We start from the raw sequence: 12,915 nt of genomic DNA on the forward strand, positions 1-12,915 counted from the left end.
GGAGGCCTCTAGGCTGATAACTAAAATCACAGCGTCCTCAGGGAGTGTGGTGTCTGACCCGATTGACATTAACTTGGCTTTCCATGAATATTATTCCAAGCTCTATACTTCTGAATGCAGTTCTGATCTGTCTTCTAGCCCTCTCTCATTGCTTAATTACCCTAGAATCAACGACTCAGTGGCGGAGGAGATGGGTCGTGCCATCTCCCCCTTGGAGATTCAAACTGCCATCCAATCGATGCAGAGCGGAAAGTCACCAGGCCCAGATGGCTTTGGGACTGAATTCTATAAGGCCTTTCCTTCCCTGCTGGTCCCAATACTAACCAGAGTTTATAACAATTCTTTTCTCACAGGTAAACTGCCCGACACCTTTTCACAGGCTTCAATATCACTACTGCTTAAAAAGGATAAGGACCCAATTTGCTGCAGCAGCTACAGACCAATTTCTTTGTTGAATGTCGACCTTAAAATTCTTTCCAAAGTTTTAGCTACTCGTCTCCAGCGGGTGATGTCAGCTATCATTTCAGAAGATCAGACAGGCTTCATTCAGGGCAGACACTCTTACTCTAACACCAGGCGGCTCTTCAACGTTTTGTATGCAACCCCATCACACTCTCCAGAGATAATTGTATCACTAGATGCGGAGAAAGCCTTCGATAGGGTGGAGTGGAATTATCTGTTTTATATTTTGGACAAATTTGGTTTCCATCCAAACTTTATTTCCTGGATTCAGCTTCTCTACACTTCCCCTTGTGCATCTGTTCGAACCAACAACACCCTATCTCAACCTCTCCTGCTTCAACGAGGGACACGCCAAGGGTGCCCCCTCTCTCCCCTGTTATTTAACTTAGCCATAGAGCCTTTAGCCATTTGGCTTCGTGGCAATGACAAATTTGAAGGGGTTATCAGACATGGCTTGACACATAAAGTGTCACTGTACGCAGACGACCTCCTTTTATATGTCTCCAACCCTCTCTCTTCCCTCCGCGCAATACTTGACATTTTAAACAGTTTTGGCCGGCTATCTGGCTATAAACTTAATTTACAAAAGAGTGAACTACTCCCTGTGAATGCTTCAGCCAGAGCCCTCTCACTAACAGCCTTCCCCTTTAAAATAGCCGTGGACGGCTTTAAATACTTAGGGATATTTATTTCCACTTCCTTTAAAAGCCTTTTTATTAAGAATTTTCAACCACAACTAGAAAGGTGCAAACTAGATATCTCCCGGTGGGCTTCACTCCCTTTGTCAGTCGCTGGTCGCATCAATCTAATTAAAATGGTAGTGTTGCCAAAATTTCTGTATCTCTTTCAACATGTTCCTGTCCTAATTAACAAAGCCTTCTTTACTAAACTGGATAAAATACTTGGTGCCTTTGTTTGGGGTGGCGGGCCTGCTCGTATTAAGAGATCGACGCTTCAGTTAGCTAAATTAGAAGGAGGCTTTGCCCTGCCAAATTTTCGTACATTTTATTGGGCCTGCAATATTATGAAACTGCCAATTTGGTTAAGCTGTCACTCCGCTCCTGATTCCCCAGCATGGGCCCAAATGGAAGCTTCTTCATTCAGGTGCTCTCCCGCCTCAGTGGTCTGCTCACAATTACCCACCCCGACCTCTAACACTGCTGACAATCCAGTGGCCTTACACACCATTAAGATTTGGCTCCAATTTCGTAAGCACTATGGCCTACACAGAGCCTCATTGCATATACCTATTTTGAATAACTCTTCATTTCCCCCATCTCTTACAGACTCTGTTTACCGTGTTTGGTCAACTAAAGGCCTTGTAACCCTCGACGATTTGTATGAAGATGGGATCTTCCTTTCCTTCTCTTCACTCGCCTCTAAATTTAGCCTACCCAACAGCCACCTTTTTCGTTATTTCCAAATCAGACATTTCGTACAGGGGTTGTTCCCCCATTTCCCCAATCGACCCCCCGAATCTGAAATCGACCAGTTTCTTCTACTTTTACCAAACCACAAGCGAATCATCTCGGTCATCTCAGGCAGAATTAACTCGCTGAACCCTTCACCTGTAATCTCTCTTAAAGAGTCCTGGGAGAACGACCTGGGTATTTCCATTTTAGCTGAGCAGTGGAACAAGATTCTCCAACTAACACACTCTTCGTCTATCTGTGCCAGACATGGCTTATTACAATGTAAGGTCCTTCACAAAGCACACTACACCAATGAGAAGCTGGCTAAGATATTCCCAGGTAAAAGCGGTGCATGCAATAGATGCAACCAATCCCCAGCCAATCACGTACACATGTTTTGGACCTGTCCCCGGCTCACCAAGTTCTGGTCTGACATATTTGAAACCCTCAGCCAAATTCTCACTACCCCTGTCCCCCCGGACCCACTGACTGCACTTTTTGGCCTGTCACAGGGTCATGGCTTGTCCTCTGCAGCAAAACGCCTTGTAGCCTTTACCACTCTCCTGGCCAGACGTGCCATTCTTCTTAAGTGGAAGCAAGCCGCCCCTCCATCACACAACAGATGGATCCAGGAGGTCCTAGCCTGTGTCCGTCTGGAGAAACTGCGATATTCTTTGAAGGGATCTCTCGGAACCTTTCGGGAGATCTGGAATCCCCTGCTGAGTCATGTGAAAAATATTGACCTAACCCCTGAAGTTAGTGATGTAACCCCTTGAGGTGTCTCTCTCCGCTCTGTTTACCACTACTATTATTGTTATTATTTCTTCTGTCTTTCTCTCCTTTTATTTGTGTTCTTTTACTATTATTATTTAATTATTATCTCTTAATTTATTTTATTTTTATTCTTTCATTTTATTTAAATTTTTTATTTTATTTTATTTAATTTTTTTTATGTGTGTGCGTCCGTGCGAATGTGGGACGTGCTGTGTTCTGGTGGCTAATAATGGGTGGGGAGGGGGGTGGAGGGCTGGGGCTTAGGGGGATTAAACTACAGACACTTTACCTTATTTTATAGACACTGTGTCAGGCTGCCACATTCTGCTCATATCTATGTACCCTTTCTACCTCAATTCCTGTGAACTAGTTCTGCACCAACTGTAAACGTTCTTTTTTTGCTGTTGTGATGCCTACTGTCTGTCTGTCGAAAAACCTAATAAAAAGATATAAAAAAAAAAAAAAAAAAAAAAAAAAAAAAAAAAGAATTGTGAAACAAACAACTATTTTCACAAATTTTTCTACCATCAAAACATCTGATCTGTTTGTGTTTATATTAATTAAAGACATTCGTAAATCATCACTTTATCTTTATATTGAGGATTCAGGTATTATCCCAACTTGTTGGGAATTAGACGCCTTTCTCATGTTATTCTCTCTGCATTCGTGACCTTCAGATGTTCTGCCTTTTCCCGTACTCAACCCCCCCAAAGTACAGTCCTTCTTTCATAAGGTTGTTTGCATAATAAATATGATGCTGTCCAAACAGCAGCCGTGAAACAAAGCAGAAACACTTGGTTTTGTGGAGCCTCCGTGTCTCATGAAAGCCACCGTGAGGCCCATTTATTCCCCAAGTTATGAATTATGGAGCACGGCTAATAGGCCGTTTCTACCCTGTTTAACTTATTGTGGCCACGGGCTTCTGGAGCTGATGGCTGCCGCTGTTTCTGCCCGGACTGCCCACCTCAGCACTCATCACCCAGATTATACTCCCCATCACTGTGTTATTGTCTCATTATTGTGTTACAGAGGTAGGTCGGGGTGGCGGGGCTCGGGGAGGGGGAGGAGGGGGAGGCAGACTGGATCTCCGTCCAAGTGACCCTCCCCGAGGACTTAACCCACACCGTCCCACCTCGCTGCTGCATAATGGATGAAGGACAGACATTGGGCGGGAGGACTGGGAGTGGGGCCCTTATTACCTTGTGATTCATTTTTAATGAGGTAAACAGGTCTTTCCAGGTCACCTGAACGCTCACACCCACCCACCGCGGGTGGTGTGTCTTCCCCATCGACTGCCTTATTGCTGCCCGCTTTGACATCCAGCATGGCTGCAGGGGCTGCGTAGTATAATTAGGTCTCACTGTCATTGACAGAATGTGTCTCACTTCCCACAGAGTCCCTTTCACCTCCTTCAAGTTAGACGCCACCAATTATTCAGTGGCGAGAAGACCTTATTATAAGCGCTCTGGGCAACCTTTGCCTCACTTCTTCCTCTTAGACTCAGATTTCCAGCCGTGAATGCCACCACTGACACTGTTAAGTTACCGAGTGTTGTTTCATCATTGGTTTCATTGCACTTTGCAGCCTATGAATTAAATTTTAAATCAGAAACAGAGACAGGAGCCTTCCTGTCTTTCTTTCTTTCTTTCTTTCTTTCAGCGCAGGTGGTCATGTGCTCTCTCCCTTTGCCTGGCATGTTATTGTAGCCCCTGCTCCCCCCCCGTTCTGCGTACATGTTAAAAATGACAGCCGATAAAAATGAACAATGTTGTGCTCTAATGGAAATGAAATGGGCTCCCTCAAGCAGACGTCTGCTTCCGGAGGATGACAGGCGAGGATGCACGCACGGGGTGTCATCTGGGAAATCAAACCCCGCTCAGTTCACTTGCTCTGAAAAGTCGGCGAACAGGTACGCCTTCGCAAACAGGGAGGTGGAAGAACTCCCACTGCAATTCTCCCGGCGAAGCCTGGCGAGCCTGCGAGAGGAAGGCGGGGGGGGGGGGGGGAGAGAGGGAGGGAGAGAGGTGAGAAGAGAGGAACAGATGGAGAGACGCAGGGACTCTGCGTTTACAGTCGTTTAAAACAGGTGCTATACATAGCCAAGCTTTCAACCCATCATCTCATCTAAATGATATCATTACAGCCAGAAGTCATTAAAAAAAGATCTCTTCCCCCAGACTGTATAGATTTCCTTCCCTCTCCCTGGGGAGCGGAGATGAAAATGAATTTCGGGCCCCTCCAGTCATTGAATTTGCTTTTTATCACCCGATAGCCGCGCTACATATGTGCCATTGTGCTGTATATGGGATTAGAGGGGATCTTTTCTGCCTGACTGGCTACCGGCTTTCAGCAACAAGACGGGGATCGTTTCCCCCCGCTGAGAAAAGCTCCGCTCAGCCCGGACGAAGCCCTCAGCGCTCACTCCACCGTCAAACGCTCACGTATGGATCCTCACTCGAAATCGTTATCAACGTCTGGGGCGCTCGAGATGCACATATCCCCGAAGGCAGCATCACATGAGTTGGAAAAACATGTATATGCTCGCACTCAAAGTGACTCATTTCCTTCAACCTTCATCAATAATCCCTCTCGGTGTTCTCTCAAGAAATTCCAATTAGACACACGAAGCCACGGAGAAGCCGTCCCCACCAGCGCCGGCCTGAACGATCACTCCGAGAGGTCACGTTCTGACTTAATGAGTGTCACACCATCCTCCAAGCAGCCTCTCATGGAGGATCGTTTGATGCTCGCTCCTCTCCCGTTTGAAGTCAGAGCTCCGAGCTCCAGAAGGCGCAGGATCTTTCCTGTCGCTCTTTCGTTCCTGTGTTTACTTGAGTCCGTATTTTCATGTTTACTTCAGTTTCGTGAGCGCACAACGGCTGGTTAATTGCAACCAGCGGACACTCGGTCACCCGGAGAAAAACTCAGGAGGCGGCCAGCGATACGTAGCCTTTGATCCGCCGTGTCGGGTTTCCGCACGGAGGTCTTTGCGCACGCAAACAAGCGAGGAAACAGCGACGAAGCTGCTGTTCTGCTTTTAGGTTCGTCCTTCCGTCAGTCTGGCTCAGGATCGCAGGATGCTGCAGACGATACCAGCTGACTGTTGATGAAGGCACCAATGATCCTCCGGGGGGGGACCTTCATGGGGGGGAGCCAAAGATTCACGGGGGGTCGCAAAGCTTTGTTGATTTTAAGTGATATAACACTTTAACAAATGTCTGAAAAAAATAGATGAGTCAGCATTTATTTCATTTATCTCACAAAAACTTCAAAGTTTAAGCGTTTATATTAAGATTGTAAGCAGCGGGAGAAGAAATGGTGGCTCGTCAGGCTAAAGAGAAAGATGAATCTGTCCCAAGAGAGTAACATAGAATGTGGCTTCATTGAAGCAATGGAAAAAGATTTGAACTAAATTCATCTTTTGTGATGAAAACCTGGTGAAGGACAGTTTGAAACGTCAAACTGAAGCAGCTCCAGACCAACAAACACCCTGAGACGGGGCGCATAAACCCCGAACTGCTCCCAATGGATGGCCCAGGCGCCTTGCATGGCAGCTGCCTCCATTGGTGTGAGAAAAAGCGTGAAACGTCATTCTACTGAAGTCTCCTTTGAAAAAAAAATACCTCTCAAGGATGAAGTGATCGAAGTCTTATTGAAAACTAAAGATTAGAAATACAGTAATTAAAATGCAAGACAATAAAAGAATAGAAACTGTTTTTCTGTTCTGTTGTACAAAGCAATTGAGCAACACAACAGCACTCAAAAAAATGATTTGTTAAGTAAACGTCATTTAATCACGTCACACATTTCCATCTATTCAGATTAAGTAGATTGAATCTCTTTTAATCCCTTGTATTAGAATGAACCATTCAACAAAGAGAAACTCAATATGCTCATGCTAATCAAACATATGTAACCTAAACAACATTTTTTTTTTTTGGAGTGAGAAGTCGTGTCAATGCTTTCCATTAGTCACCAAACTCAGAAACACCCCCACTCCCTAGTAAAACTCTCGTTGTAACATCCGACTTCGTCACAATATTGAAAGTTGTCAACCATATGGAAGCTTTTAGGAACGCTGCTCCCGCACTTAATCTTGGACACGGTTTACACGACAACATTTCTAGTGAAAACGCGTCGATGTTGAGTTTTTGGTTTTTCAGAAAAGATTCTTGTTTACGCGGCAACATTTTCAAAGCAAATGTCCATTTCCGTGGAAACAGCCAAAACTGTGAAAACAATGTAGTCAGCATGCCAGGCCACGAGTTAACGCTGCTGTTTGTTTTTGTAATGAATCCACACACACACACACACACACACACACACACACACACACACACACACACACACACACACACACACACACACACACACACACAGGCAGCAGAGAACAATACGCTATAAACATCAACAACGCGGACATTCGTAAGGACGGACAACGCTGACTGTCAAAATAAAAGTACCAAGTCCCAGGAGAATATGGACTGGGAGTCCATAGGGAAAACTTTGTTCTGATTGTCCGGCTACTGAGCACGTGCGGTTGTTGTGCACACTTTTAAAAAGTTGCATTGTCCACGTTTCCACGGAGATGCGATTTACTCCGTGCACCATTGTCATGTAAACGGAAGCCCGAAATGCAACGGGAGTTTTCTGTCTTCCCTTGAAAGATGCTGTCGGGTATAAGGTTAATTTAGGTTAAAAGACAGGGTAAATGAGGGTGAATGTAGTTGAAACTAGATATAGATTTAAAACCATATCAGAGTGAAGCATTTTGCAATAAGAAATAAAAAAAGTAGGAAAAAAAGCATTCATGCAAAAAACATGAGGGAAGGTGCCGGAACATGTGAGCAGCTATTAAAAAAACCAAAGTGTGATTGAAGGATTGAATCGTTTAAACATTGAGCATGAAGTGAAATGTCTTTATTGATGAGTGGCTGCGGGTTGGTAGAGCGGGGTCGTCTCTCAGTCGCACTGTTGCTGGTTCGATTCCCAGCCTCCATCTGTCCACACGTTGAAGTGTCATTGAGCAAGACACTCAACCCCCAAACTGCTCCCCAAAGGATGGGCCGAGCGTGTGAATGGGTGAATGTGATTAACAGTGTCAAGCGCTTTGGGGAGCTGCTCAAGTGCTACCTGAGTGATATCCATTCACAAACAAACAATCCGCGCATTTGTCCTCCATCACAGTCTGGTGAGCCCAGGAGGAGGGAGAAGTGAGATAAACATCGAAAAACTGACAGTTTTCCTCCACGGTTGTCTTTTCTTTTTTCTTTTGTTGAAATGACCAAATGTCGCGTTGAGTGGAGCGGCTGATGTGAGAGCTGTTGGATCAGTGTGTGTTTGGTGTGTGTCTGTGTGTGTGTGTGTGTGTGTGTGTGTGTGTGTGTGTGTGTGTGTGTGTGTGTGTGTGTGTGTGTGTGTGTGTGTGTGTGTGTGTGTGTGTGTGTGTGTGTGTGTGTGTGTGTGTGTGTGTGTGTGTGTGTGTGTGTGTGTGTGTGTGTGTGTGTGTGTGTTCAGCGTTTCCTGGCCTGCTGCATCCTCACCACTCTGGCTCTTGTTCTCCGCCTGCTTTCAACTTCTTAAACACTATGTTAATGCCGGCCCTGCATTCACTCATATCTCTCTTTCCATTGGCTTGCCCGCTGCAATTTGCTCCTAATGGTCCAACCACCACCACCACCACCACCACCACTACCCCCCTTTCTCCCTCCACCCCTCACCCCCTATTTTCCTCTCTCTCTCTCTCTCTCTCTCTCTCTCTCTCTCTCTCTCTCTCTTGGAGCCTCGAGGCGTCCCGTTTCAGCTCCTTCGCTTTCAGTCACAATGCTGTTGGAGAGGGTGAATGGGTGGGGTGGTAGCAGCAGCAGCGGCGGTGGTGGTGGTGGCGGCGGCGGTGGGGGCGTTTAAAGAGAGCAGTAGGTGGGAGTAGAGTCTGACCGCAGAGGATCTACTGCTTAAGAGAAAGGGAATTCTCTCTCTCTCTCTCTCTCTCTCTCTCTCTCTCTCTCTCTCTCTCTCTCTCCCTCTCTTTAACTCACCCTCTCGTTCTCTCTCTCCCTCTCTCACTGGCTGCGCACCATCAGCCGGCTCTCTAGGTAGACTGGAGTAAACACTCAAAGAGAACAGAGAGAGGAGGGAAGATGACAGAGCTGTCAGCGCTCTGAGAGATACAGACCGGTGAGAACATTTGTCGAGGGCGGCTGCCGGCTGATAAGGCTCTCCTCTTCCTCTTCTTCTACTGCTTCTTCTTCTGCTGCCGCACATTTTCCCATCGGGCTGTGGGCATCGTTGCACAAGAGGTAAGTCACCTTCTCTACCTGCTGCTGCAAGCCCAATGAATGAGTGCTAATTACATTTTAATTGAATGAGAACTTTTGAACTTCACACGCCTCTCCGGCTTGTTCTCAGAAACGAGGTGCTGCTAAAACTTTCCCAGTGGGATTTTTCTTTTTCCTTTTTTTTTCTTTTTTTCTTTTGGTCATTTTTTGGGTGAATTCACAGGTGGTGTTTGAATTAATTATGTCAATTTCTTGTGCAAATATCTTTCTGAAGTGACAGTTTTCTGATCTCCTGAGAGCAAAGTGGAGGCTAAATGCCACTGAAGGAGATTATTTTCCATTCATCCGAGCTGCTACTGTAATGCGTTGCTCCTGTTTTCCAAGCCTTCATCTCTGCTCTTTACCGCCTGCACCTGGGTGCCAATTATGGCTTTTACTGTGAAAACTTTTTTTTCTTTCTTTTTTTTTACTTCCTGGACATCGGGCACAAAAAAGGTTACGACGAAGGTTGAATTCTCGCAGATGAGCGGCGGTGTGTCCGGCTGCGCGTTATCGCCGGAGTCGCTCCAGCTGTACACTTTACGGCTCGCCAGCAGACAGTAGGCTTGTGTAACCCGGGAGACAGACAGCTGCTCTGCATTAGATGCTGCTGCTTGTTCCTCTCCCAGCTTCTTCGACGCGCACACACACACACAGACACACAGACACACACACACACAGACAAACACACACAGAAACACACACACACACACACACGCACGGCTGTAAAGTGGCAGCCTCGCTGTGATGCACTCGCACAATCGCCGGACTGTTCATCTCCATGTGCGTCGCAGCCGCCTGTCCCCGGGTCAAGCTTCATTTTGTTTGTTGTTTGCGTCCCGCGCGTGGGGGGAGGAGGGGGAAGACGCCGGAGAAAGAAAAACAGATTTACTTAAAGGAGAGGATGTTTGATGATAGATTAGAGAATAAAGCTGCCATTCATTTGGATGGAGTGTCGAAGCCAGATAGGCCACTTCTGGGCTGGTGCCAGTTTTTTCTTTTTTCTTTTCGGGGGCCTAAACAGTTCGAGGTCACACTTGTCCATTGTAAACTTTAAATTATAGAGTATCAACTACTCAAGCAGAGAGGAGTCAAAACCAACATCACTGAGTCAGCAGAACCTTCTGCAGGCTGGAGCAACTTGAGCTAGTTAAGCATTCTTCCCCCTTTCTAAGTTTAATTTGTAAATGCAGACATTTCCCATTTTAAAGTTTTTAATGCCTTATGAGACCGTGTTGAGACTGGAGGAGGGAGGAGTTTCATCTGAACAGCGATGAAAGTGCTCCTCTTGAAGGCAGGATTAATCACAGATTTACACTGGGAGCCCCCTCCAGCTGTTTGCAGGGAAGGAGGTTGAAGCCTTAAGAGCGTCTTGGAGAAAGAATATAGAGAGAACGAGGGGGGGTGGGGGTTGGGGGTGGGGGGGGATTGGGAGGGGTGCGGAGTGAGGTGGGCTGTGATGGAGGAGACCCGCTGGATGCCAGGGCCGCCTCTGCTGGATGGTAATTGTGTGATGAGGAGATGCAGGGGCTGCAGTTCTCCACATCCGACGACTGTAAATCCACAGTGATCAGCCAGAACATTATGACCAGTGAAGTGGTGTTGGTGGGGGGGGGGGTTAATGATAATGTGGGGTTGTTTCCGGTTTGCTGTGATCAGTTTCGGTTAAAAGATGTCCAAAGAATGGACACGGGTGACGTTGGGACTCACCTTCAGAGGTCCAGTAGAGTCCATAGGTCGACGTTTCAAGCTTCAGTTTGGGAGCAAAGAACGGGATCCAGGCTGGTGGTCATAATGTTATGGCCCATGATCGTGGTATCTTAAATGGCTTTCTTCAGTTTCATCACCGTCACCCTGAGCTCGGGTTGTGAGTGGCAGCACATGCGCGCTCTGGCACATGAAATGTTTTCTGATGCTTCCCGACACGGTGACACTCGGCATAATGATGAGTGAAAGAGCGGCCTTTTGTTTGGACAGCTGTTCGCTCCCAACGCTCCGCGGCCGACGCGGCTCCACGAGAGGGTGACTGTCTTTAACCCCACTTAGCTCCTCCAGTGGTGATTGAGAGCAAACAATAATCGCGGGTATTCATGGCGACCCACGCTGGGCAGGACTCTGGAGAGATGTTTTGGTTGGGGCTAAATGAATGTCATCTTTAATTCAGGCTGGTCCAGAACCCCCCATCCCCCCCCCCCCCCCCCCCCCCCCCCCCCCCCCCCCCCACCTCCACCACCACCACCACCTCCCTCCTCCCTTTGTCTCTGCCTCCTTCGACTGCACCGCCTGTTTCTGGGGGGAAAAAATGTTTCGCTGACTCTGGAAATTTGTGGCGCCGTGTAAAGTCCTGGCGGATTTGTTGTAATTTATGGTGGCGTGTTTGGAAAGTTTCACCTGGACTGCGGCGCGAGGCGGACGCGACCACCTGCGGTCCAGATGGTCCTCAGCTTGTGGGTAGTAGTAAAACCCCACAGAGATTCATGGCTCCTGGAGGATAAACCCTCCTGACGGGCAATCCAAATACCATTCTGTCATGTGTCAAGATCATGTGTCGAGAACATCGGCTGTATAAACACTGAAGCATGTAGCGTGCACACAAAAACAAAAACTACAGTGTAGTTCAAATACTTTGATATGCATTGGACCAGCCCAATTTGCCTATTGTATTCTTTAATTTAATTGAACTTAAACAAAACAAAATAGGTAGAATTTCGCCGATACCACTTCTTTAAAGAACGAGTACGCGCACCAACCTTTCGCTACTTGCAGATACAGAGTACTGATACAAGTACTTACTAATTTATGCTGAATAGGCAAATGAAGGGCATGCGTTGCTGCCTGCCACCTCATTAAAGCTACGCACACCTCCAATAGTCTACAGAATCCTTTTATTATCAGCAGAACATAATTTACAGTCTGTATTACTTTTGTCATTCTCATTCATTCTAAAGAATCTCTAAACTGCTGACAAATGACGTTATGTAGTACTAACCAGGTTGTATCGGGAATCTTAAATCAGCACAGTACTGCCACCAACTGGTAAGTTTGAATTGCCTTCCAAAAACACTGAGATTTTCTCACTTCTTGCAAGTTAAAATTAGTTTGCGTGCAACAATGAATCTGCTCTTTTCCTTTAACCACATCTCGTCATGAAGTCATGAAAACCTCATTTATGACTTGCTTTTAATGACTGAATGAGGTTTTTGGTAACAGGCTGTTGCTTTGGTTGACTTTGGATTTCCAAAGCTTGGACGTAACTGCTTTGGCTCGAGCATATTGCAAGTAAGACCAAGAATTCTGACTGTTGCATTTAAAAGACACACATTGGGTATGATATTTGTTATCAACGTCTTCAAATACAAGCTTGGCCTTGTGTTTACGACAGCATCTTAGCCTTGTCATTTAACTAAAAGCATACTTCACACTTCATATGTACATGACCACATGATGTACTGAATTGAAAAATGACATTGAATATTGAATCGATGTTCCAATACAGCCTGTAAGGAACAATAATGCAACAAGTGTGGATTGAATAAGGGTTGTTTACTCTAAAAGAGGCTATTTTTTGTTCCTTGAATGAATAGAAAAATGTCCATTTCCATCTGATGCTGGTTTGACTACGAATGCACAGGAGGCATTTGGGTACAGTGCTGAGCATGGGAGTTTAGATACACTCAAAGCTCAGCGAACAAAGTGTTCACTGCGCATGAAATAGGGAACACGGGACAAATAGTTAGTATTAATTTGTGGCATTTTTGCACGTTAAAGAAAAAAGCAATTTCAACCCAGAGTTCAACAACACCAAACCTTGCAACAACAAAATCATAATTCAGTTACTTTACTTGAATAACACACACAAGATAAAGTTTGGAAATATTCAAAACACAAGAAAAAACCTGAATGGTAAAAATGTAGGAATTAAGGACAAAGTAAAATGACTCCTCGACCAT

General features: G+C 46.0%; 1 protein-coding gene across 2 annotated transcripts in view; it reads left to right on the plus strand.

Annotated features, from left to right (window-relative positions):
- Positions 1–8,712: 8,712 nt before the first annotated feature.
- tncb (tenascin Cb) overlaps positions 8,713–12,915 on the plus strand; it is a 63,754-nt gene continuing 59,551 nt past the window's right edge. The window contains exon 1 of one of the 2 annotated variants that reach the window (XM_080467403.1): positions 8,713–8,947. The gene's annotated coding sequence lies outside the window, so the exon portion shown is untranslated. The remainder of the gene's footprint in view (positions 8,948–12,915) is intronic. The other variant, XM_080467404.1, reaches the window with a different exon arrangement.

Source organism: Lipophrys pholis (genome assembly GCF_963383615.2).
Source record: "Lipophrys pholis genome assembly, chromosome: 7".
Classification (NCBI taxonomy): Eukaryota; Metazoa; Chordata; class Actinopteri; order Blenniiformes; family Blenniidae; genus Lipophrys; species Lipophrys pholis.